Genomic DNA, 26,539 nt, shown 5'->3' with positions numbered 1-26,539 from the left:
AGAATTCAGATTTGTGAAAGAAAGCTGCTCTGAGGCAGGCTTTTGTTTTGGTGAAAGAAATGACTAAATTTGAATCTGAGGGAAGTCCTATAAACCTTTTGTAAGCAATAATGTCTTTGGCAAGGGACTGGTTGGGGAAAAAGGTAATTTCCTTTAGAAAGAGCTATGTGATCTAGCACTAATGAAACCAAGATCTAGGACTGTTATTACAATTTTGGCAACATAGGAGTCTGAATAAATTATTGCCTGATGCATGGTCAAATTTTTAATGCTTGCAAAAAATAATACCTAATTTTAGTAAATAATCTATATCTGAGGATACGCTTGGGCCTTTTAAATGTTGCCAATAGAGAAAAGGTCCGGTGGATTTTATTTTCTTATGGTGCTTTTATTTTCTTCTGGTTTTTCATTGGAAAATACTGACTCAGAAAGGCTAACTATTTGCAGAATTTTGCAAAAGCATACCTAGGTAATAAAAATTAAAATATTAAAAATTCGTTTGTTTCAGCAAGTCCAAAACAAACTATTGCCCTCTTATAATTTCAGAGTTGATTCTAAATATACATTCATGTAAAATACATCATGCAATATATGCAAGACTTATGCCATACTTGACAAGAGTTGTTATATTTGTTTAGCACAGAAAAGAGAGGTTGGAGGAAGATGTTTTTGTAGTTTCTAAGAATCAAAAGGCTACAAAAAAGGCAATTTTAAGAAAAGCTGATTTAGATCAAGTAAATATTAATTATATGGATATTTAAGAACTAAAAAGGCTACAGGCGGAGGGTTGAAATGCCCTTAACAGCAGAATTTCAATTATAGTTTAGGCAAATATCTTGCATGGGTAACATAGTTATACTTGACTTTGTATCAAGTTCTGGGGCATAAATGGGATGACTTAAGGTTCTTTCAGGTCTTTTATTATTTTTTGTAATAATTATCAAAGTGGTCACATCTAAATATTTTGGGGGAAAAAAAGTGTCATAGCATAATACATAACAATATAAAATGACCTTCAGATTCTCAAATGGATTAATGTTTTTTTTACATCAGCCTGGGCAATCAATATTGCTTTGTCTCTGTCTATTATTTAACACCATCATTTAGGTTTCTAAAAGCTGTGATTAAAAGCATGCTTCCCACAAATAGATCTTGAAGTAATTGGCTGTCTTTGATAAGAGTTTATCTAACCAAACCCACATGATTTCAACTGTTCAGGGACACATCATTGCATCTGGGAGGAGGAGAATGGATCGTGTGTTTTACCAAAGCAAATGAATGTGATGCTTTATTATCTCTTGTTTGTCTGGCACCAGAAATGACCCAGGTGCTATCGAGGCAGGCAATGAAACAGAGGGGAATGAGCTCCACACATAAATGGTGCTCTTTTGCACAAACGTGGATCCAGGCATGAGAAGGGAATGAGCTGAAAGAAAAGCAATAAGTAGCTTTTAGCCTGAAGACTCAGCAATTATTGTGTGGAACCCATTAATGCTGTGATGTACCAAGGTGCAGGAAGGCATTCCAGGGCTGATCCTTGGGATCACTATGGAGGTGATGACATTTCTGCAAAACTGAGCATGTCTCCTCTGGAAGCAGTAGTTATTCCCCCTGAAGGTGGATCAAAATATACTAAAGGAGAAGATTTGCAGAATTGTGCACACAGCGTTTTGAATATATTTGTTTGGAATACAACAATCATGACTTTAATAGTCAGCGATTACAAATGAAATGAGATGATGAAATCTGAACCTATGCTTTATGACTGCCAAAACAGCATTCAACCGTATGTTACAGAAAATCTTAGGAATAAAAATGCAAAATTGTTGTCATCTGTAATTTCAGAATCTTTGCAATTAACAGTAACTGCTTTAAAAGAAAAAAAGCATCCTTGTTAATGAACTCTGCTGTGAAAACTCATCTGCATGTAAAGCATAATTTTAAGAAGAATTAACATTTCTCATATCAAAAGAGGATTCCAGTGGCTTTAACAAGCAATATCATTGGTTTATCCTTGTATCTAGGAGAATGTGAAAAAAAAAGTTCCACAATTTCAGTAGATGAAACTTAGTTACTGCAACACTCATGAGCCTCTGTTCTGTAAAGGTCATAAAATGAAAGCTGGCAGGGTCAGTCCAGCGGGTCCTTCAGTCTGAGGCAGGACATACTCTCTACTCTCCAGTGAAAGAAACATCCCTGCATGTATTTGCTCTCATTGCAGAAACACCAAAATATTTATTATTGTTGCAAGGTCTCTCTCTCTCTCTTTTTTTTTTTTTTTTTTTTTATTTTCTTATTCTGGAAAAAAATGTGAGTATGACTGCCTTGTTTGTTTCTGATTAAAATGCCAATTATTTGTGATTTACATTACAACATGCTACTGTCATAGTACTAGGAAGGCTGTGTAAAAGTATCATGTGAGCTTTCATTTGAAGCGATCAAAACTGAAAAATAGAAAAGGGGGTAGGATAGGAAAGAAGTTTCAATTTATGTTTTTTCCTGCTCTTAATCTGCTTTTTTTCAAATGAGGCTGTGTGGATCAGAAATGAGGCAGAAGACTTTGCAGGGAAAAGATTAAAAAACTAATAAATACCTCAAAATCAACCTTGTAATTTGTGGGACCTTTAAGAAACTTCCTGTTCTTTCTAATGCCATTTTTTAGCTTTTTAGGGCATGTATTTTCAGCTTTTCTCTGTACTTATGAGGTTTTTTGCTATTGTCTGTAAATCAAAAGTTGACCTAGTCACAAAATCACCAGATTCTAGCATAGTTTGCTCAGAGTTGAAATACTGAATGTTGCAAAATTGAGAGAGTAGGCAATATTACCTTGAAATCTATTGGATTTAAACGCAGATATGCCACAGCAGCAGAGGGGAACTGAAGTAAGGGAGAAAGAAAATAACAAATTCAGAGATAAAACGTGTAATTGGCCCCATCTATGGTTTACCTTGGCCACAAGAAAAAGATACGTCATACCTAAAAACCAGCACAAAGCTCTTCTTAAACCTTTTGTTTAAGCACTGCTTCAACTTTTTGTCCCTGGTTCCTCCATTTAGGGGTGTGCAGAGCTTCCAGGTGTTTCTTTTCTCAGCTGCAGTGTGACATTCTACATATGGTCTCTTCAGTTGTCCTTGTCTTCGAGCAGAGCCCTCGCCTCCTCTTTTTGCTGTGTCTTTTTCCTGTGAGTCTTGGGGCTTGTGCCAAAGTGCATCATGTACCAAAGGATGAGTGACTGTGCTGGGGACACCAGCGCTGCCATTGGAAGCATTGAGGACACGTTGTGCTTATAGGATAGAAGAGGTCAAAATGTGGAGCAGGCTGGAGACAGCAAGACAAGTCACCCTGCTGCGTTGCTGTAGTAGGAAATCAAGGAACTAGGTTTTCTGGGAAACTTCAAAAGGATGACAGCCCAGTTTTCTTCTATTCTAGATGCTGCTGTGTGCCTCTAAACTGGAGAAATCCGCTTCTTGTGAAATACCAAGGTGTCCTCAAAAGAGCATCCTGACTCTGTTTCAGAAACTTTTGCTGACCCTTTGAGAGGGTCAGGTAAAGCCACTAGCCCCTATGATCTATCCAGGGAAAGGAAAGATGAGTAATTAAGAGGCAACACTACTGACACAAACACCTGTCTTGGAAGATATCAAACCCAGAGTGCTGTGAAGTGCTGCATAAAGTACTTGATGTGAGACATTGCAGAGATTCAAGGCTCCTGCAGATTGCTATTTTGATGGGCAGTAATTGTGAGTTTGAAGCAGTGATAGAACACGCCACAGCGGGCTGCAGTGTTCATAAACTGCCATGTTCTTTGGATCACTGAGACACAAAATGTTTTCTGTTTTACTGAAGTTGATTTCAGTAACATAATCTTGTTTTGTTTTATAATGTCCTGCTGGGAAACAACTCTACCCCATGAAGGGTGTGGTTAAAATAGCTTAAGGCCTGCTGTGATGGTACCAAAAAAATACTACACTTTGTATGTATGATTCACATGTTGTCTTTCACAGGTGGAGCAAGATGAAAAAAATCAATAGCTGTACCAGATAAATTATCTTTCTGCTCACAAAGTCTACCTGTCTAAATAGGCTTTTAAGAGACAGGGAAATACTGGTTATACTTTTCATCTTTAGTGATGGTACCAGAATAATCTAAAAAAATGGATTTCATATAACAGCTTGAGGTCATGAAGTACAGATAAAGTGGATGATAAATATGTGTATATAAATATGTTTCTTCTTTCATTATTTAAAGCAGTAAAAGTTACTGAGGCTATATCCTCAGCTGGTAAAATTAGGTTGGTGTAATCAGCTTAAGTTTGGTTTGTTGGTTTACTCTGTTTTCATCCTCAGATTTAGTGGTTGTAGCTTTTAATCAAAGCAGGACAAGAAGAAGAAAACTAATGTGAACTTTTTTCTCTTTAGCTGTGGAGCAGTTGATATAATAGGGTTGTTTGTTTTGTTAAATAAACCATGCGCTATGTTTTAGTACAATTATCTAAAAAAACCCCAAAACAAACCCAAAGAAAGCAACATAGAAAAGATGATGGGGATCTTCTCTCCTGGTTGATGAACAAATATAATTCCATAAGAAACAGAATTTAAAAATGTCTCAAGTTGATTTTGGGCAGTGCAGGGATGGTGCTGTAGGGATGGGGGCTCTGCTGTGGCTGGGATTTCGGGGCCCAGGGAGGTGTTTCTGCCTGTTGGAGCACAGACCACTTGTCCAGGGCCTTCATTGTGGGCCTGCTGCCTTCACTCTTTAGCCTCAGGCATGAATATTTTCTCTAGCAACCCCATGTCAGTTTCTTATGTGAGGAAAAGGCAGTATGTAAAGATGCTCCTATTAAAAAAAATCTCTGACTTGAATGGAAATAGTAATATGGAAAAAGTTCTGCTTTTCCATTTGCCTTGCCTATGTGCAGACTTTCAGGGTTACTTTGCTACAAAATTATTGGGTTTTATTTCATTCTGAATTAATTGTAAAATGTTGTTGGTTTTGCTATATTTTTGCATGTACTGTGCATTCTCTCCTAAGGTATTAATGGAAATATAATTGATAATTTGGTGTTCCAGAAGCTTAATTAAGCTGTTACTCTCCAAAATTTTGTTTGATTCAAGTCAACGAAAGACAAGAATTTTTCTTTAAAGTATTCCTGTTGGCAGATTTAAAGGCTGAGGCAGGTTTATTTGGGGCTTTTGAGAGCTGGAAATATGTGTGGGGGTGGTTCTCCTGTCCCGAACTTAACAATTTATGAAAAGAAGACAACTTTCTGCTTGCAACCTTTTAAGATGGGGTTTTCTGTCCAGGAGTTTCTATTAAAAGTCTGACATCCATCTTGGCTCCATCTGTGGAGTCTCTGAACTAGGTGAAATTGTTGTTTCAACCAATTACATAATTATTCCATTATGATCTTTGCTTAAAAAAACTTGATAAAAGTAATGGGAAAATAATTTGTGCACAGAGCATATCACATATGTCTTTACAGGCATTGTGGAAGTGTAATGTAGTAGGAGGTTAAACTTGCTTATGGTGCACTGAATCAATATTTTTGTCCTAACTACTTAGTGTCAATAAATCTTTTCATATGCCTTATATATGAAAACCTCATTTTTTCAGTTGATAAGCAAATATCTATATACATGCTTTGATAACCTTTTCCTGAACATAAAATTTATTATCCTTCCTCTGCTTTTTACAAGAAAGGGATGTAATGAATTCCTACAGTGATTAACTAAATGCAGAAGTGATGTAAATAAAACGATGCTGGTGTAACTTCTTAAGGAATCTTATGCATGTGGTGCTTGGGGATTCTGACCACTGAATTCCTTCTAACTTTGTCTCATTTCTGTGGGTTATGGCACTTTTCTTTCATGCATATGTCTGGTTTGATAAAGCCAAAAGAAGTAACAAATAATGAAAAACCAGATAAAGTTTATAATGCTTCATCTTAAATCCATTTTTTTATTTGCTCTTCTGCTGGAGCACCATCCCTTGGTCCAGCTTGGAAATTACACCAATGTTCACGAGCTTCCTCACACCAGTGCAGAGTTTTAAATTAAGGTCTATGAAGTTATAATAAGAATCTGCAAGTAAGTGGTGTTGCTTCTTGGCCAGAGTCAAAAATCAGAAATTTTATACTTTTTTTTTTTAATGATAAGCTCAAAGAAACGGAGAATAATAGTAGGCAAGTTTTTAGATCACCTTTGATGTCTTTGTTAGGCCTATACAAAGTAGAGAATTTTGGGTTTTGTGAAGTAATTTATGTGACAGATATACTAATACTTGAAGAACTTATTCAACAAAGACAAAATCTTGAAAAAAAGGAAAAAAAAACGTCCTTCAAAGAAAGAGGCATGGCTCTGTGTATGAAACCTACCTATGCTCCTTACAAGGCAGAGATCAAGGAGGATGGAAAACCTCTGATCCTTGGGTGACAGCTAGAAAGAAGAGCCATGATGAGCGCTATTGGTGGGATGTTCACTATGAACTGCCAGATTTAAGGTCTGAGTGAAGCTGTTGGTAAGCAGGGGACAGGGTAACCCAGGGCACATGTGGATGAGAGAGGGGCTGAAGTGGCTGAGCTGGGAAAGGAGTACAGTAGGGAACAAATCAGTCACATACTTTAAATCAAATTGTCTCTTCTTTTACTTAATAATAGAGAACAAAGATTTTGGGGACAGATACTTTTTTAGATTTGATTGTACCTGCTAGGTAAATTCTAGCTGATTAATATTAAAGTCAGAGGTAGTTTGAATGAGGACAGCCAAAAATTTATAGCGTCTGATCTCTGGAAAGGTTCTTACCTTCCAGAGCAGAAACAAACTTCTCCTCCTAGGCAAAAAAAAAAAAAAAAGCAGTAAAGGAACCAAGGTATTTCACAAAGATAGTTTTCAATGGTCACAGAAAACTCCCAAACAGTTACAATGTATACAGAGTATACTCTGGGGGGAGCACAATGTAGTTGAAGTTACTTGGAAATCCATACCGAGAGAGTTGCTTGGTGGTCCAGATTCAAAATGGAGGGCAATGTTGAACAGTGCTGTTCAGTTACTTGTCTTGGGTCTGGTTATTTTCGGTGTGCATTTACTCTTTTTTATAATGAATTAGCTAGAGGACTGAATAAAGTGACAGCTTTTTAAACCTGGATCACATCTGGGAGAAAATTTGGATGTGTTGGAGGATGGAAATGGAATCCAAAAATTATATTGAAAATTTGGAGAAATACTCTGAAGATGATGGATGAAGTCTGATGGTTATGCTCTGTGGGAGGGAAAGCCAAAACTGCAGGGTATCAAGTTCTGCAGGTAGCAGTAGTGGGCTTCCAGTGGATCATGACCTGAATGTGGCTTAAGTTGGTGTAAAGTGGCAAATTGGCTAGTTTTTCCATGGCTGAAAAGAATTGTCACAAGTACTCTAGGAAAATGTGATCCTGATAAGGCTGTGAGACTGATGCACACAGCAGTGCACCCTGCCAGATGCATGAGGTAACTTTTGTGAGCTCCTGAGCAAGCCTCAGCTGCAGTGTGGTTGTTTGCACACTGCAACTCAAGACTGATACAGACAAAAAGGGAGATTCTACAGAAGAGGAAAGAGAACTGTTTGGTATACAAATAGAAGCTTTACAAAGAAAAATGGACAGAATTGGGGAAAACTGAAGGGGGACATCTCTTCAAGGTTATAAAATGCTGCTGCAAACACGAAGGGAATGAGCCATTTTCCATCTCCACCTTGAATATGACAGGAAATAATTGTAGATTTCTGCAAGAGAAACTGATGTTGGGAATGAAGGTGGTTACTGTTGGTGCGAAAAGGAGTCCTATGTGGGAAAGGATTGCCTTTGTCAGCTGTGGAGTGGCAGTGATGGAGACTTGCAGAACCTGTCAGGACTGATGGTGGGGCCCAGCAGCACAGTAGATGGCTGCTTGAAATGTCTTCCAGGCATGGGCTTAAAATATTCCTTTATCATTTTCATGATTCTCTAAAGAAAGATCAGAAAATTAAAACGAAAAGTTTTTGCAGGGCCCACACCAATGTGTTTCATTATTTCTTAGTGTTCTGGTGTACTGGGTGCTACGTTTTACCTGGTAAACTGATTTTACTGACTTGGTGCTGGAGCTTTTAGTGATGGAAATAGAATCTCATAGATTTTTTCTATTCACATTTAACCTAAGAGTCAGTCTCCATCTAATGACTAATTTTCACAAGCAATATTGAATAAAAAACTTTGAATTTACTTTGCAGTGTTTCTTCACTTCCTTTCATACATAAATTTAAGCCGAATTTGCCACATTTTTGTGGCAATTTGAATTTTTAACCACTGTTCATTTTAATTATCTGGGAGTTATCTATATATCTATTTGGGTTTGTTTTTTTTTTAAAGATTTGGAGTTTCTATAAATTTTAACATGTCTGGTCTAATTTTGGCTTAGCAACCTTTTTCTTTTGGTTGCATTATGATGAAAGATGAAGGAAAACTCATCTTCTGACTTGATTAAATGATTGTATGAATGTGATAGATTCACTAATCAATTTCAGTTGAAGAATGTATCATTAGACAATACGTCTGTCAGATTAATTAAAAAGCTTGACAAAATCTTTTTGTACAAACAAGTGTTTATAAATGGGAAACTGTTATCGGGCATACAGGCCCAGATGTATGTCTCGGAGAACAGCAATCCACATTTTTATGTAAGGATTATTTAATAAAAGCAGCAGGTCTTGGTCTTTGACATTTTATTACCCCATGCTTTTCAAACCAACATTTAGTTGGACTTGGTAAATTTTGTTTATTATTTTTAGTAATTCACAACATCTGTGTTCTCTTGGAGGCAATAATGCATTAATCATAAATGGTACAGAGTTTGGAGCATATTTTAACAGAAATAACCACAGTATACAGTCATTTAAAAACACATTTGCAAAATACTGTTTTGCAACCAAAATGAAATGCTAATGCTGAATATAGGCACAATATTTCAGATATGACAGATTCCACTTTTTTTCTCAGTTTCTAACATTGTTGTTACGAGTTGTCATGTGTAGCTGAGTGCTTGGTGATTCTGAATCCTTGTGATGATGCATTCAATTTCTGCAATGAGTTTTGCACTTAGAGAAGTTGAGTAACACAGAGTTGAGTCTTGTTTTCTTGATTCCTTTTATGTTCTTTAAATACTGGAAGGGAGCAGAAGTTCATTAAACTTAGGGGTGTCTCAGTAGATGTGGAGCAGGGTGGCTTTTAAAATTTGGAGGAGGGAATGCATATTCAGAGAGAGTGAGTAAGAGAGGCTTCACTTTCTGTGAGAAACACTTGGTGAGGAGGGAGAAAGGGGACGGTTTTCCACCACGAATCCAGAATCTAATTTGCTGCTGGAGGCTTAATCATGTCCTTGTGTCTCAGGTAATTGTTACCAGCAGTTAGGATAGTTTTACTTAATTTTCTAAAGCAAGAAAGGACAATTTGGAATAAGGATTACCCTCCTGGAGCTGGTCACAGTTTTACCTCATGGTAAAGCTCATATTCTGATTTACTCTGTGGGCCTTTTGGGGTTAGGTGAGTGCATCTCTACCAGCTGCTGAGCACAAACTTTACTAATCTAGGTACTGACAACCAAACCTAGAGTATAGTAACACACATTTACAGTACACAACAGCTGTAGCAGGGCCAGCGTGTTCCTGGCAGCCTCAACACAATGCAGTAATGCTTTGCTGTTGTGCACATGAGGTAGTTTGATGGGTCTTTTGGTGTGCCATTTTTCCATATTTTTCTTCTGATGTTACTGATCAAATAGTAAGTTTTACTTTATCTGCTAAACAATACCTGGGATTAACAAAACTATTCCTACTTTCTGTTCTTATAAGTATAAAGACAGAGCCATTTTTTGTATATCTGCTTATTCTTTAAAATGAATTTATATTTTAAAGGAATTGCACATTTGGAATTAATTTAAATAACTAGTGGACATTGATGCTGGCTCTGCCAAAGACAGGAGCAGGCATATTTCTCTGGCTGTTTAAATAAAGATAAGTCTAGGTCCAGAAGTTCTTAATGGGGCAGTTTTGGAAGCTTGCCTCCTGTCTCTATTCCCCAGAAGTTGTATTTTGATTTTAGTATTCATAACCAGCCATTGATTTTTCCAACCTAATTTCCTCCCTGATGTATTTAATATCAAGCTAGATCTGCCATCTATCTACAAATCACCCTGGCTTTACAAGCCAGCTCTGCCATCCATCTACAAATCATAATGGCTTTAGTCAGGAAATAAGAAGTAGGCTTAATTTTTTTTTGAAAGTAAAGGATTCTTAAACCACTTTCTTCAGCCCTCTCTCATGACTCAGCTTGTGTTTCTATTTGTTGCAGCTCCTGGCTCATGGACTTCATCAAGTTATAGCATACAGCATATTGTAGCTCATTCAAATTCGGACAATCAGAATGGTTGGTTGCATTTTTTATTTTTAAAGGAAGAGTCTTCATTTTTGGGTAATAAGTCTAGAAATATGCATGTTAATGACAAGACAGTCAAAATCAATTTAATTAGAAGAAGGAAACATATAGTATAAAACCAGTACCTCTTTAATAAAGAACAGGAAACTATTTAAAATTAATTACTGATAATTAATGACTGTAATGATGTCCTGAATTTTCTTGATATGCTAAACTATAATCAAAACCTTATTCTTTGTAAAAGTCCTCTCAGAATATATTACCAGAAGTAAAAACTGAGTTTATACTAAGGATAAAAATATTGAAGTTCAATGATCTTAATTTCTGACAGATTTTGAAGATGATTCAAAAGCATAAGGATTGTTCCTGTTAAGCATATGCCAAAGCCATAGCTCCCAGTGTGTTCCAGTCATAGAGGGATGATCCATCACCTTTGCCTTTGCTGCTGAGAGCAGAAATTTATGAAAATCAGCATTTGGGAGTTTACATGCACTCACTGTGTCCTTGAATTTAATAGCAAATTTCAGATGCTCTGTTGATATTGATTATGTTTAAGATCACCCTATAATTATGTTGTTACTATTTAGTATTAAGTTTATAATACTTAATATAGACTATTCATCAGCATAATATATACAATCTCATGTACTCATGCCTTGGTTTCATATGACAGTATATTTTTATGCTACTTTGGGGGTGGAAAGACCAGAGAACTACTTTTAGAAGAGGTAGGTATGCACCCAGATGGGTTTTCTAAAGCATCTGAAAAACAGCAAAGTCTTACCTTTGAACTGTAAAAAATTTTCCAGATTTGAGATTCTTGTTGGGGCTATCTTCACAAGTTTTTAATCACATAGGGTAGTATTTATTAAGGGACAGATTCTGTTTATCTGTTTCTGATGCTATTGCTGGAAGAGACACTTTCCCCTACAAATAGCTCACCTGTGCCCTACTCAGCAGGGTGCCCTGCAGGGTTCACCCATTGCACTGAAACCATTGAAACTCCCAAGTACAGAGCTATACATTGTCAAAGAGAATTATCTTGAGCTTCTGCACATAGATTAAAAAATAGAAGGCTAAATTATAGAATTCTTAGCTTAGGGAAAAAATCCACCCTCTAAATGAAACATCATCAAAGTCTCAAAGTCTGAAAAACTGTCTGAGATTTTAATGGTCAAGGTACTACCTGAAAACAGCTAAGAATTACTGAGCAGACAGTGGATCTATGCACCTGGAGTAAGTTTTAGTAATATAGTCATGAGCATCTATACCAGGCATTTCCTGGTAATGTCTGTCTGTGGTGCAAATCAGCTGCAGCAGGCAGGCTTTTATTTTTTTTTGGGGGGAGGCCCTTCCAGTATTTTTCTGAAAGACTAGATATTTTATGAGATCATTGCATAATTTTGCTTGTCCTTATTGCTTGTGTGTATAACTTTTATGGTCCTTATAAACTAATGATGTCCTACAGAGATATTTACAAAGATGACTCAGTTTAGTTGTATTTTGAATAGATTTCTTGTAATGTATCATTTATAGTGAAAGGAGAGTTCATCTGATAGAAAAAGAAAGCTGATGCTCTACAAAATGTGCTTTGCTGCCAAACCCTTCATGCATATGGACTGGCTCTGTGTTTTGACAGTGTGTGAGGGGAATACCAGATGTCAACTAATCAATGTATACAGCACTCAAAAAATGTTTATTTACCATAAAATATTAATTTTTTTTTTTTTCTGTGAGCTGCTGGAATGAGCTGTTCAACAGCTCCGTTTAGTTATTGCTGGGGCTGCATCCTGAACTGTAAGGAAAGAGACCCTACTGGAAAGAGAAGTTTTGTATCTCTTCTCCATGGGAGCATGAAGTCTTGGAGAATTAGATAAGGGTGTTGAAAAAGCACCAAGGGAAGTTTTAAAATGTTGTTATAAATCACTACATAAAAAGTCAGTCATGTACAGAACCTCGGGATTTATAGATCAGAAGTACAAATTTCAAGCAAGTTAAAATTTTTCTATATAGGTAACAGAGCAGTGGACTTCAAATCAGTTGGCTCTACACCAAAAAGTTTGAAGATTTTAAATATTTATCAAGATGTACCTTTTAACCTTCACTCCCACTGCAAAGCAGCCTAAACTCTGCCCAAATCATTAAATTAATCCTTAGTGGGCTCTTCAAAATCAAAATTTCATTTCTTTAGCATGCAAATGATACTATTAATGCTTGAAAACATACAGTACAAAAACCCCTCATCCACCTGTCTATTTTGGTCTTGTCTGAAATCTTCAACATTATTAAACTATAGATGCAGGATATAAAATGTAATTTAAAATTAGTTATTGCAATTAGATGGCAAGAACTAGCTTTATTTGAAGGATAAAAAGATTAGTCTTGTTATCTGCTTTATGCTGCTGAAAAGCATATGTGGGCACTGTAAACTGAATGATGTAAGAGGAAAAGGTATATTGCTATGAAAGATTTTACTATCACCGTGATTCTGCAGTGAGTTTTGGGACTGCCTCTTTTAACACAGTTCAGGAGGGTCAGCTTTAGAACAGGGCTGCTGAGTGCTTCCCTCACTTAGAGCCCTTAGTGCCAGGGGAGCCCTGGGGATCACCCTGCCTCCAGCTCAAGTGCCCTGGTTCACCTCCTGAACCTCCTCGGGTTTTCAGTAGCAGCTGCTTGGTGAGATGGACTTGGAGGTTCTGCATGAAAGTACCCGGTGCCCGTGGCTATGTTAAACTGTTTTTTGTGACCTCTCTGTGTCTCCTTGAGGTGCCCCATGCTGGGGGAGCTGAGGTCTGTGCACAGCTCTGCTGAGGCTGCAGCACTCCTGAGAAGCCACAGCCTGGGTGCTGCTGGGGCCTGGCTTGTGCTCCCCACCCATCCTGCACCTCCCAGCCGTGGCTGTGCAGCCCGTGTGGGGCACTGGTGAAAGGTGGCACTGGGGTGGCTGCCACCTTCTTTTCCAAGCTTGACTGGACACCCGAGCTGAGCCTGGAGCACTGCCAAACCCAGCAGCCAGCAATGTGAAAGCCTGGGCTGTTGGCATGACCTGGAAGGGGAGCTGAGCAGTCCTTGCAGCTGCTGCTACCCTTCTGCATGCCAGAACAGGCACGTGAACATCATCATGTAATGGTTTTTTTTCTCTGGCTGTTGCCTTAGTTTTGGGAGACATGGGTGGCTGAGGGATGGCCTTGGACAGGAGAAGTGCTCTGCCCACATTTATCCACAGGGAGATGTCAGGAAGGAGTTGGGAACTGCAGCTTCTGAGAGTGTGCATGAGGGTCTGGGCAGTCAGCTGGGGTGAAGGGGAGTGCCTGAGACCAGCCCAGAGACATGAAACTCCAGCAGAAGTTTCTGCTTCTGTGCTGCTGGGCCCTGATCACTTTGCCTTTCTCTGTTCAGTCCAGCCCAGCCACTTTGGCTTTTCTCCATTTGGAGATGTATTTTAAAAACATCTTCCTATGCTGAGTTCAGAAACTTTTTATCTATTTTTTTGCTGTAAAGTTAGAAAGTCCAGGCAGGTCTAATTGAAACCTGAGGCCAAGCTGGGGTCCTGTGACAAACTGTCAGGTCCTAAAGTTTTCATGCAGTAAAACGAGTAAAGGTGAATAATTGAATGATGTGAGAAAGGCTAATGCTAAGTAACCCAAAATACATCTCTTATTAAATGGGTTCCTGTTCTGGTTTTGAGACAGGTTTCATATTTTCGAAAGCTTTAGTTCAAATCTAAACAGCCTGTGGTCAGTCTATTGCTGTTTAAAGAAGAGAGAAAGGCCTCATGGAGTTATTGTAAAACTAAATGAAAATACTTTATTTACTTCAGGAAGAGTTGGAGTTGAAATGCTTCAACACTTTATGATTTTAGGGAATTTCCATTTACTTTAGAATCAGAAATCTTTGTGCTGTATTTTAGCATGCCAATTTTCCTTCAAATATTTACAATGCTTTCGAGATAAGGTAAACTACAGTAGTGTTGAAAACTAAACAAGGACATCCAAACAAGTGTTTAGTATGGTTCATTGCTGCCTTTGTTCCACATTATATGAGCAATATTTTGACATATTGTAAAATAATAATAGTTCAAAATACTTAGCTAAATAATACAATCTGTTAATATTTCTTAATTCATTGATTTTGATAACAATACAATTTTTTCTCTTCTGTCACAAAAGTAATACCAACTTCTGTGTTAGCCTAGAGCACAGTGATCTGGGGAGGGGCAGACAGGGGATGTTTGGACAGGAAAATGTTCTGGCGCTCTCCAGCCTATACCCCGTCCTCAAAGACCACACATATGAGGTCACAGCTGATGCAATTGTGAGAATATTTGTAATGGTTTTCTGCTCTCTATGCGGAGGTGATCTCAACACTGGAAAGACTTTTTACTAAGTAGCAACTTGTATAATTTGTTTGAATAAGTTTTGAAGTGTCATGTTGGATGGGAAAGGATTTTGATTCTTGTTTTACCACATAAATCCTTTTATGAAGACCTGAAAAAAATTGGTCGTAATTCTATTCCCTAACAAAGTATTCTTAAATAAAAGCTAATTATAGTGATTTTGGTCTCAAATATGCACACACAAGTAAGGTCAATATTGTTTTGGTAAGCATATCTGTCAATGAATGTACAGGCCTGAGAAGGATGTAGATACTGGAGCTGAGCAATCTAAACTGTAAAACTGTGTTCCTCCGGGAAAGTAGGCATTTCTTGTTAATGGAAATTATTGAAATTACATTTCTGAATTACTGACAAAATAAGAAAAGCAAACATCTATTTGGTCACATTATCTTTTTAAAATAGCTATCTTTTACTCATATCCACAGATCAATGTGGATCCAAAGATACAGGAAAAGATAACAGCTATTGTACTTACAGCAGGGGGGTTCCTTCAAGCTCATCCTTTTCACAAAGCAAGGAAGCAACATTTTGTTACATTTATTATACATATGACATATTCTTTAAAATATGATGTTTGGATAGCATGTTGGAAGTCATGCTATATATTAATAAAAATTTTTAGAAATGTTACAATGTTTGGGTATGGGGAAAAAAGACTAATTTAATTCAAAGATTTACATAAAACAATCCTATTGTTGATGTTTGATCCCAGATTTAGCATCATTTGTCATGGGATACCGTTCAAAATCTGTGTTTGTCTGTATACCTGGATGTTGGGGATAAAAGAGGAACACTCTTATCTGAGATCTGTGAGTTATGGTTTTTGCCCTGTAAGATCACACTGACTGCTCAGTTATTTTTTCTAAGCATGTAATGCTATTTGACAAGTTTCACAGCTCTTTGAACCATCACTCCAAACTCTTTAGGCCCCCACCCTGCACGCAGGCTGATCAGTGACAGCAGAAGTTGAGCCACTGCTGGGGGAGGATTCTGTGACTGCTGCCTTGTGACCATTTCCATCCCTGGCTTTGTGCTGACATTGCTATACATTTTGATAATTTCAAGATTGTTTAACTCACAACACAACTTCCATCAGAAATGTCTAGGTAAGGAACAGCGCTAGATTTCTGTGAGGGTAAAATCCACTCTGAGGTAGAAAAATGCATTCTGAATGCTGCTGCTCTGCTGAGGGTTGGGTAGATACAGAGCAGAATGGAGAGTGCATAGGTTGCCTATAATGCCATAGAGGGCGTGTGAGATGGACCCTGGGTGAACTGAGGATCCAGGCAAAACTACAGAGCATTTAGATCATGCTGTTCCCCTCTCCTGCTCTGGGGACAAAGCTTTCTGTAGAAGGAATTTAAGAAGATTGAGGCAAAGCAAAGGAAAGGAATTATCTTTGATACTACATGGCTCCCAGCAGATAATTTAGCTTGATTTGTTGGAAAGACCTACTTTTGGGAACCTTAAAGCTATAAGCAGAGGAGCATCTGAACGTTTCTAATTTTTTTCTATAGCTAGAATGGAGATTAAGCATATTACTCCATTATTAAATTTAAAGCTTTGAACTGGTTTGATGTAAAACCAATTTATAAATGTCAACAGTATTTCTATAGTTGACTAATACTAAATTCAAGCTAGTTTGAAAAGAATGTCAGCATTTTCTTGTGCAAATCAATGGAATTGAGCTTCTCTTTTAGTTTTGGTTTTCTCTGTCTGCAGAGACACTTAAAAATTTCTAGAAAAAGATACATGGTGGTAAATTTATTAAAAAAAATGAATGGAGAAAAACTTACTGATGAGAATTTTGATCATTAAGGAGAATCTTTCTTAGTCAATGTCTTATTCTATAAAGTGTTGTCTTTGCTGTGTTTTATTGAATCATGGGGCAACCACCATATGTCCCTGAGTTTCATACCCTTTATATATCTAGAATAATCATCCTCCCACCTACTGCCTAACAGTTTGCCAGAGATGCTCTGCTTTATGTAAATATAACACTTTTTATTATACTTCACTTTTAACGTAAATAACGTTACTTGCTGTGTACTAGCGCATACAGTCAGATTGACATTTTATAGCCTGGATGAATAACTCATACTAATAACCCTACTAAAGACAGCATCTGCTATCCATGTGAATAACTTCTGTACAACTTGGCCATTTTTCTAACACCTGTACAGTTAGCATGGCATATGTCAGAGTACCAGGAGCTCATATTAGTATTTTTTCAAAGACCGTATTAGGACTATGAACTTACAGACATTTTCTGCTGAGCTAATACAAAACAGATCACCATCTATGTATATAGAATAGTACTATAAGTCAGTCTGGAAGCTACCTAAGGAATTTTGGTTTAGATCTCTTTGTGCTGTTGTGGGGATCAGTGATTTTTGGGTTCAGAACCTGTCTCAGCTGAAGATTATTTTTTGAGAATATTTTTCAGGGAAACAAAATGGGGTTTATGCATAGTTTCATCATTAGTGAAGTTGTTTGCATATTTATCTGAAGCTGAAAGTTTCAGTAATATAGTCAATCAGTGCTTATATGTTAATTACAGAGGTGTGGGAATACTAAATTGGCTTATCCACAAATGTAAAAGGATGAGACTGTATAATGGGCATTCACTGGTACAACAGCAAGACAGTCTTATGAATTAAGATCTCAATTTCAAAGTATTTAGAAATTAAATAGGTATTCTCTTTTATTTTTTCCCTGAAAATAATTGTCACAGGCATTGCAATTATTTGTGTTTTCATAAGAAAAGTATTAATTACTTAAAAGAACCTGCTGGTTCCTTACTAGACCTTTCTAGTTTACACAGTCTATTACTCTAGAGGGTGAAATCCAGAAGTCTGCACTCAGTATTTATGCAGTTTCAATTGAAATCAAATCCCCAGCAGCTTCAGTAGAACTTTTACCTAAACCAATTTCTGAATAAGCACTTCAGAATCTGGACCCTAGTGGAAATGTGTAATCTGAATTTAAAAAGAATTGCTCTGAGTTTACAGAAAGCTATAACATTCAGCAGCTGAAGAAAAGAATTCACAGCATCCTAGGTTTTAAATTATTAATTCCTATGAATTTGTTATCCTCTACTTTCCTTCAAAACTTTTTACTGCAAAAGAAATTATCCTTGTTGGTGTTGGGTTTCTGCCAATGAGGCTTGCAGTGCTCTTCCCCAACAAGACGGGGTCTGGTTACTCTTTGCTAACCAGTCCCCTACTTCTGCCGCACAACCCCAGAGAACCCCAGGTCAGCTATAATTTCTTGAATTAAATGGAGGATGAAGGACTCATCCAGGAATATGGCCTTGTGTTTATGAGTTAGCACAGAGCCAGAGCTCCTCTGTGCACCTCAGGTGAAGGCTCTGTTTGGACACATTCAAACTTTGAATAACCTACATGAACAGTAAAAATTACGATGAATATTATTGGACCACATGACAGTGCTCCTGTATTTGTTGTTGCCTGCAATATTTCATGTCTATTTAAAGGTAGTATTCAATGTTTGATCTTATCTAAGGCTAAGCAAGAAGGGAATTGTGCAATATGCACTTTTTGTCAGCCTTCTTTACCTTCTGTGTTTTCCATATTTTCAAGCAGCAGTGATTTAGCTAGAAAAATATTCCTTTGTGTGAATTACTTTTTCCAGAGCAGTCTAAAATGAGACCAGATTAATATGTGATTTCCTGTTTTTTTGAGTTTCTTTGGCTTTGACAGTATTCAGTATTGACAATACAGCCCTTGTCCAGCTAGGTGACAGACTTAATATGGGTGACATATTTATATAGAGCCCTCTCTGGGTCACCAAGTTACTGATTTGTTAAATTGATGGTATCCTAAGAATACCTTTCCTTTCTTTACTGCTTTATGGGAGCATGTTCTCTCTCAGGATAATTGCCTCATGAAGGTCCAGCCTTTTCCCAACGTTAGGGAACAGAAATGGTCTAAGACAAATCAAGTTAACAAATATCTCTGATTTATGTAGTATGTTGGTTTCATTCTCTATAAGTTTCTAGCTATATCAGTGTTGGAACAAGGGAGTAGTATATTATGTAAATAAAAAAATCAAAATTATCAAGAAAAATTTTATCTAATCAAACATTGTGGAAGAAACACTACTGTATATGGCAATGCTCTCATTTGCCTTTGCACATACTTTGTTTTCATTTTATGTGACTTGGAGGATTGAGTTCTGCATTCATATGGGCTGGAATGGGTGATAAAGTACAGTAAGGAATACTATCAGTATTTGGCCTTTGCAAATCAAAATATACCTATTTTGGTTAAGTGTGACTTGATGTATTTGTTTCCTACTTCTGTAAGTGTAACTCACCACATTCTTTTTTCAATAGAACTCATTCTCACAAATTCTGAATCCCACGTCCGAAAGACTTTGATTTAATGGGTTCAGATTTTTTGGTTTAGAGAAACAAGTCTTGCAAAAAGTTGTTTTACAGGAACCTGGTATAATAATAAATGAAAACATAGATACAATAGTAGGATGAGCACAGCCTGTGCATATTTAAGAATTTGGGTCTAAACCTGTTACTGAAGATAACAAACTTCAAAGTGAGTGTGCTGTATTATCCTGCGAGCCATATGGTGCTAACAACTTTGCTGCTTGGATCAGTCTACCACTCAGATGACAAACAAGTAAAGAAATGGAACTTGATCATTTGTGAAGTTAGTGAAAGGTCTGACACTGAGTTTGATCAGAAAATATAGGACCTTTGCTCTCTGCCTTTCCCTCCCTGATACTTTATACAAAACTTCTGTATTTTGAAAAGTCTCATACTTAGACTTAACATCTTTGAAAATGTATATATATTTAGAGAAGTAAGAAATTATAGACATGTGAGAATATGGATGAAAACCCCCTACAAAATTAGAATAGTCTCTGAGGGCATGAGGGAAAAGGCCTTTATTTCTAGTTAACAATTATATTTTATCTTATGATGTTCTTAGTAGTTCTTTCAATCCCCTTGGTCTTAAATGGTATCAGTACTACAATATTCAGTCATCCAATACACATTAGGAAGGTGAAAAAAAATAACTGCCTTCTTCATACATCTTCTAATAAACTTAAATATAGAAGTTTTCTCTGTTCCTTAGTACAATTAAAACAGGGGAATATATGTTTTCAAAAAAAAGTAATTTTTCAGAATCAGTTGTTGAATTTAATTTCGTCTTTCCTATAGTCAGTGGATAAAATCAGATTAGTCTGTGTGGGTTCAGCAGCATAGGGAATCCTCCATAAGGACCCAAGCAGTTAATGAGCAGTCACAGTTTCTTGTGCCATTCCTTCTGAACACCAGTACAGAATCTTTTTCTGTGCTGGAAACAGTTAAAAAAACCCCTTTGAAGTACAGAAGTGAAGCACAAGGACTGGAAATTTACTGGTCATTTTTTGTTAGCTATTTCTCTGCAGTATGAAACAACATCAATCACATAATGACCAAAACCTGCCTAGAGCCTATCTGGTAGGCAGTATAGGTGGTACAGAATCCAAGGAGTTAGTATTCTGAGGGAGAATTTGATCCAAAATTGGAAGGTATTGCATGAATTCTTAAAATCATACTTTTCTCTTGTTTTCTATAGGTAGGCTGGGGATATTTTTAAAATCCTCCCACCAACCTGCCAAATCACAGGATGGAGTTACTCAGTGTCTCCTTTCCATTGAATGCTTTGCTACATGCAAACTTTCATCTTCTGTCTCTGTACTTCTGTATTCTGCTAGGCTTACTTTCAAAGGTAAGTATTTTGCTAACATATGAAACTGTAAGGAAACTTAATCATATAAATTACAGAGTTAAGAGTCACAGGTCTAATGTCTTTGTTTAGTGGTGCATTTCTTATCATGGTGTGGTGTGATGATGACAGGAATTATTTTTTTATTGTTTTATGCCCTGCAAATTCAGCGCAAAGAAAACTAACTTGTATAGGTTCTAATTATAATGGATTTTTTCTCCTCACTGTGTGTGGATTAGAACCAAACTGACTTATAATGTCTCTCTGATTTCTTTTCTTTGCATTAGGAATAGGGGAAGGTTAAATGTATCCAATAATATTTTCTCTGCGGTGAGAAGCTACCACAGAGTGAATTGCAGCTGCAAATGTGTGACACCTAAGCCCTTTCATCCTGACTCACAGCTTCAGTGTCAATAGCTATTATCCCTGGACTAGTAGTTTACAGTTAAATGTCAAAAGCACCTGACATGTTGCTGGAACCATGAAATAGATCAACTGATGATGAAGGTTACTGCTGGTCTGCAAGTTTCTTAATCTAGCTGTATTAATAATTCCTCTGAATGCAGGTGGTTATGTCAGAAGGAAACAGTCTCAGTATAGATGTTTAAAGGGACATAGAAGGAGATGAGGCTGTCTGGGGTGTGATAGAGTACCAGTTTCAAAGCTTTGGTTAGTTTGCTTACTTTGAAATGCCAGGAAATGGAATTAATTCTGAACTCGTTATTATTGGGTCTCTTTCCACTGATTTCAATAATCTTACCTAGGAGTAATAAAAAACTCTTTCCAAAACAAAACAGAAAAAGCCAACCAAAACCTGCAATAGCAAGGATGTATGTTTTTTGTAAAGATTAACTAGGAAGCTTTGGTATTTATTAAACAAAAAATATGGTAGGGTATTCCATCATTGTTCTTTTTTTGAAGTTCAAAATTTTTTTGGTAACTTTTCTGCTGAAGAACTCAGAAATAAAATTTCCTTATTTAATGACTGGACAAATATTAACACTACGCATAATTTTATTTAATTGAAATTTTATTCTTATATTCTCTCAGGTGAATTTCAGATATCTCTGCTCGCTTTCATTAGCTAAAATATTTCCTGGGTGATACTGCAGGCCACAATGGTGTATTTCAGTTCCATTTCAATATTACAGGAACCTTCCTTGGGCCATTCTACCCTGTATCCTCCAATCTTAAATGAAGCTTCTTCAGCTCCATTAAAGTCATAGAATTTAAATGAATGATAGAAAACATTAAATATGATTTCATGTTTTTCCCCATTAGTTAGTGTTGGATAAATAAGAGGTGCTCTGTATCTTGTATCAAGCCAGGCCTATCTCTATAATCCTGTAGTTTGATCTGAGCCTGCAGCAAAGGGAAGCGGCACATGCTGGGCACTGTTTTATGTTGGTGGTAATCTCACTGTGGCACATTTACTTTAATCTGTCAATGAGTCATGTTTGACACAGACTTGAATTAATGTTATGAGAATTAAAAGAATAGGAAAACCTTTTATTTTTAAAATAGAGATGCAAAACAGGCAGAGGGTTGAATGCCTCTAGCCAAGACAATGTATCAAAGAATGTTCTGTGAGATAGACCCAAAGATCAGGCGCTCTTGCCATGAGGGAGAGGAACTTTTTTTGGAAAAACTATATACATAAATCCAGAAAAACTAAACAGAAAAAGCCATTTATTCTTCTCTCTCTAGAATGAGAGCTGCACTAAAAAATGATTAGTTTTGTATGCAATGGCCATAACCAGACTGAGACATGATGAATTAATACGTAGGCGATTTCTGTGGTAATCACTAAACGCAACAGAGATGTGTCTTTTGTTTCAGGAAGAGAAGCTTGGTACTTGGCAAGGGGTCAAAGTACCAAATGAGTCCCATTCTGCTGGTGCTGTCATGGTCTGGCCAAATTTGTGATGTCTCCTTCTCTGAGAGATCATGTTGGAAGCCTTGTAGGTTTCAGATCTACTTCATATTAGTAACTGAGAGGGTCTGTGTTGATACCACAGATGTTTAGATGGTAACTCTTGCTCCCAGACCAGATCCAGCAGGCTGTAACTGGGCAGTATTGATAGGAGAGAGGGGGATTTACATGTGTCTCCCAGCCAGGGAACTCCTGGGAACTCATTTTTCCTTTTAACTAGGTAGACCAAAGAACATGATGGTACCATTTTTCAGGACGTTATTGTTGTGCCCATAATCCTGACACAGGAAACTTGCCTGCCTGGTCATTAGGTGAGTGTTTACTGAGCTAAATCCTAAATAATGACTGTTGACATGTATTGGGACAAATATCCAAGTAAAGCTAGGACAAATTTCCCTTGAATAGCAGGTTCTGAATTTTGTGTTTTGATTTGGAGAAATATTGGTTGGCAGTATTTATGCAAGACCTATTTTGAGGCTTCATTAGAATTAAAAAAAAAAAAAAAGCAATACCTGTCCCCCACATTTTTACTAGGAAAAAAATTCTATAATTTCCAGAAGCAAATTATCATTTTAACTCTCTTGCTTCTCTATTTTCTTGTCAAGGTTAAAAGACTGGAGTGTACTGGAGTCAAGAAAGCTCAGTGTTGGTTGGAGGTGAAGTCACTAGCATTACAGTTCTCCACCAGTCACAACTGATAAGTTCAGAACCACATCAGGTGAGGTTATTGTACCCTTGACTTGAAATGTGAAAGTCAATGCATGTGCAATCACATATCCCTGTTAAACCTCTTCCTTGTCAAATCACATATCACTAATGAGTTTTTAACTGTGAGTTTGGCTATTTAAATTGTCAAATTTCTTCTGCATTCATATGGTACAAACAGGTAGGTAAAAAATACCAATGTTATGGTAACTTCTGCATTTTAGGTTAAAAAAATGCATATAATGTTCCTTTTTACTCAAAAAGAATTGCTAGCAAATTAAAATAGAAAACACAAGCAAACAGAAGAGGGAATATTTGAACAAGTACATGCAAAATAATTATTCAGCACTGCATAGTAGTCTTTTGCAAAGCTTTAAATAATATATGTACAGAGATTAGAAATCCCTGCAAGGAAGTTTTTAATTTTTTCCACTATGCTTCTCTCCAATATTTTCTTTGAAGTTCACATGGCATATCTTTTAGCCTAATTCAAAATGATGTTTTTACATCAAAAACTGAAGCCAAGCCAATACTTTTCCTTCAACTGGTTGTTCAAAGGGAGAAAAATTGTTAAATTTGTTGTTTAAAAACAGTTTGCTTTGTGTTGGTCAATGTGTGATTCTACTTCTCTCTTTGTGTCTCTCCCTTTCTTTCCTCCCTTTCTTTTCTCCCTTTCTCCTTTTCTTTTCTCCTTTTCTTTTCTCCTTTTCTTTTCTCCTTTTCTTTTCTCCTTTTCTTTTCTCCTTTTCTTTTCTCCTTTCCTTTTCCCCTTTCCTTTTCCCCTTTCCTTTTCCCCTTTCCTTTTCCCCTTTCCTTTTCCCCTTTCCTTTTCCCCTTTCCTTTTCCCCTTTCCTTTTCCCCTTTCCTTTTCCCCTTTCCTTTTCCCCTTTCCTTTTCCCCTTTCCTTTTCCCCTTTCCTTTTCCCCTTTCCTTTTCCCCTTTCCTTTTCCCCTTTCCTTTTCCCCTTTCCTTTTCCCCTTTCCTTTTCCCCTTTCCTTTTCCCCTTTCCTTTTCCCCTTTCCTTTTCCCCTTTCCTTTTCCCCTTTCCTTTTCCCCTTTCCTTTTCCCCTTTCCTTTTCCCCTTTCCTTTTCCCCTTTCCTTTTCCCCTTTCCTTTTCCCCTTTCCTTTTCCCCTTTCCTTTTCCCCTTTCCTTTTCCCCTTTCCTTTTCCCCTTTCCTTTTCCCCTTTCCTTTTCCTTGTCTGTATTTTCTGTCTTGTTGTGGAAATAAACATCTGTCCATACAATAGATTATTTTTTAAAGATATCTCTGTATTTAAATGTTGCATTTGTTGAAAATACTTTTGCTCTAAAACATGATAAACAGATTTTTTTCTTGAGGTAATGGATGGCTGTAGTGGTTAAAAATCCAACAATTCTTAGTTTGAAAGTACTAGTAAATGACACAAACTTTTTGTGTTACAAAATTCTTTAGCTGAATTAAAAAGTATGTGAAAGAAAGTGCAGAATGATCAGAGTTTAGAAACAAAACTAGAAAAACAAAGGTATAAAGACATACTATATTAAGCCTTGCGGCAGTGCACCTTATTTATACAACAGAGAATGTCTACAGAATAAGCAACCAGCACAACAGAAGTATGACTAATAGATAGGTATGAATCAGTGGATTTGTATTCTCCTCACACCTCCCTCTTCCCAAAAGCAGAGAAAATGAAAGAAACCCCCTCCTGCGCTTTCTCACACATTCATCCTTTTCAAACCTGATGCTCACAGTTATGATAGTTAAATTTTAGCTTTGGGCAGCCCAGGGTACTAATCTTGCATGACCTGTTCCAAATGAAATCATGCCCTTATGACTCATTTGCTTTCCCTGTCTATTTTTTATTTTTTTTTGTCTTTGAGGATCCTGTATCCAAGGACTCTCACAATCAAAATAATAATAATAATTAAAAAAACCCCTAGAACCTCTATCTTGTTGCTATAGATTTAAATATAAAGAGGAAGAGCATAGGTTTCAATCTTGTGGAATCTGGATTACTTCTAGATCACAGTTTTCCAGCTTCAATTTAGTTTCATGGAAGGATATTAATATCAGGTTTATAACTACCCCTGAGTGCCAATAAATCAATATCTAATTGCAGTGCAGTTAAAATCAATTGATAAATTTGTTTTTATGGTTCTTATAGGAAGGCAACTAGTAAGAATAGAAAGTACCATCTCTGCCATGATAAATCACCCCCAGGAAAACCAGCTTATCCCAGCTCAAGGTGGCCACAAAACAAACATTTCAGTAAGTTGCTTTGTCTCTAAAAATATCCCAACTATTTTATCACTAATCATTCATGTAAATTCAGATCAGAGGTTTTTTTACAAATGTAGTGCTTATGGATTACTTGGAGGTCCATGTATGGACTTCAGCCTTTCATGATACATCCTCACAAAAAAGAATATTTATATTTTTTTTTTATTCTAGAAGATATATATCACTATAGCTGGTTTGTGCCTTAAATGTGCCTTTCTGTGCAGCTGGGCTTTGAGAAGGATTCCAGTGATTCATTGGCCTTGTCTTGGATCTTGTACAATAGCACATTAACCTTGGTGGAATATGTTAAAAGAACAGGGTCTTGACCTTGCAAATGTTACTGCATGTGCCAAACTTCCCCTGTGGGACTCCCTGCATCTCCCCTGGAAACTGCCTTAAACCATATACGGGAGTATTGATTTTGCAGGGGCAATAATGTTAGGATACAAACCATACTCTGCTACTTATCTTGCCTTTCCAATGTAATACAAAATCCCTGCAATCTGCTTTCAGCTGTGATTGGAGTTAGCAGATGAATACAGTGGGCTTCTGTAAAGGATTGTTGGTTTTAGCCAACCTCCTCGTGCTTAGCTGTTCTTGTTTGCCTCTGTAATTAATGGCAAAGTGTTTTTCTCTTGTTTCTTATCTATGGTTGGGTAACTCCTGACACAAATGCCAGATCTGATGAACCTGAAAGGGAAAGTAGGTGGGAGCAAATTTTCCAAGAGTGTTATTCTAGTTGACAGGTCTGCCTCTTGTGACATTAATAATGCTTCACAAATGTTGATATAAATCAAGATAAAGCCAGAAGCAAACCATAGGCAGGATGGGGAGCCTTGGCTCCGCAGTTTTAGCATCCCCAGAGCTGATAGAAAGGCTGCAGCTTCCAGCTGTGAATACCTTTCTTCTTATCCCAGAAGCTTGTACAACAATATAGGTTCTTCATCTGCCTGTATATATGAATCAGGCATCCCCAGGGCCAAATCAGCAAACCTGATTGAAAATTTGATCCAAAATACAGTGGCTAAAAAAAAAAAAGGTCTTTTCATGGC

Source organism: Taeniopygia guttata, chromosome 8 (genome assembly GCF_048771995.1).
Source record: "Taeniopygia guttata chromosome 8, bTaeGut7.mat, whole genome shotgun sequence".
In the NCBI taxonomy this organism is placed as follows: Eukaryota; Metazoa; Chordata; class Aves; order Passeriformes; family Estrildidae; genus Taeniopygia; species Taeniopygia guttata.
This window is presented reverse-complemented; position numbering follows the sequence as displayed.